A 1304-nucleotide genomic window follows, 5' to 3' on the forward strand; every position below is an offset into this window, starting at 1 on the left:
TTTAAAATGATTGAAATAATCCAAGTATATTCTCCAACCACAACAGAGTTAGAATAAGCTATAGAAAGAAATTTGGGAAATCTCTAAATATTTGGAAATTAAACAATGCAGTTCTAAATAATGCAAGGGTCAAAGAAGAAATCACAAGTAGAATTAGAAAATATTTTTGAATTGAACTAAAACGAAAATGCAAAAGATAAAAATTTGCAGGGTACAACCTAAGCAGTACTTTTTTTTTTTTTTAAACATCTTTATTGAAGTATAATTGCTTTACAATGCTAGCAGTTATTTTTACTTTACCATTCTTATCTCTGCTTATTTGAAAGGTTTCTAAGCCGAAAGTGAACTTACCTACAAGTAATAGCCATAACCAACCTGGGACCTTTGGATGGGAACTTTCTTCAGGGAACTTAATGAGCTATTTGGGCACAAGGAACATTTCTCTAATGTTTAACTCTTGGTGTGCAGGGCTAAGGTAATAGAATACATAAACTATAGAATGAGGGAGGCAGTTTCAACATGGTGTTAGTTCTGTTCTTCCTCTGTTACATTACCAGATTCCAAATGGCAGATTATGACCCATTAGTCAAGCAATTCAGTGTATTGAAAATAACTGTAATTTTAATGCAATAGAACAGAGAAGAAGATAAAATATCCCAGTACATTATTCCTAAAGAGTATTGCTTCTAAAACTTTTATTTCGTGGGGGTGTGTGTGTGTGTGTGTGTGTGTGTGTCAGTTTCAGGGAGCAAATATACTGACCATGGTGTAAAATGTACTTCTCACTGTGCATCACAGTCAAAATATGTTTGAAAGCCTACGCTCTATTTCCTAGCTTGCCTTGAAGGGCAAGCACAGCAGTAGGTTTTAATGTCATTCTCCTTAGATAAAATCATTTGCCTGGTATTTTGTCCTATGTCCTAAGATCTTCTTATTATTCTTGATAGGATAATACACATTTTTGTATGTGCCACATAGTGGATAATGTAAAAAAAAATGTTTTAACTGTTTCTTGACTATCTATTGACCTATGTACTCATAATTCCACTTCTTTCTATATCCAAAGAATAATAAGATCCCATCCTAATCTGAGCTTCTGGAAATTATTAGCATGTTCTTTGAGACTCACCCTTCTAAGTGCCCATATGTGTAAAGAAAAACTCAGCTAATGAGCTACTTAAGTCTAGGAAACAAATGGATGCAGCTGCCTGCCTAACCTAGCAAGGCATCTCTGCTTGGACTACAAAGACTTATTCGAAGCTGCAAGAAAGCTAGTTAACAGTTCACAATTTTTGGCTGAGCTT

The sequence above is a fragment of the Eubalaena glacialis genome, chromosome 7 (assembly GCF_028564815.1).
Source record: "Eubalaena glacialis isolate mEubGla1 chromosome 7, mEubGla1.1.hap2.+ XY, whole genome shotgun sequence".
Taxonomy (NCBI): Eukaryota; Metazoa; Chordata; class Mammalia; order Artiodactyla; family Balaenidae; genus Eubalaena; species Eubalaena glacialis.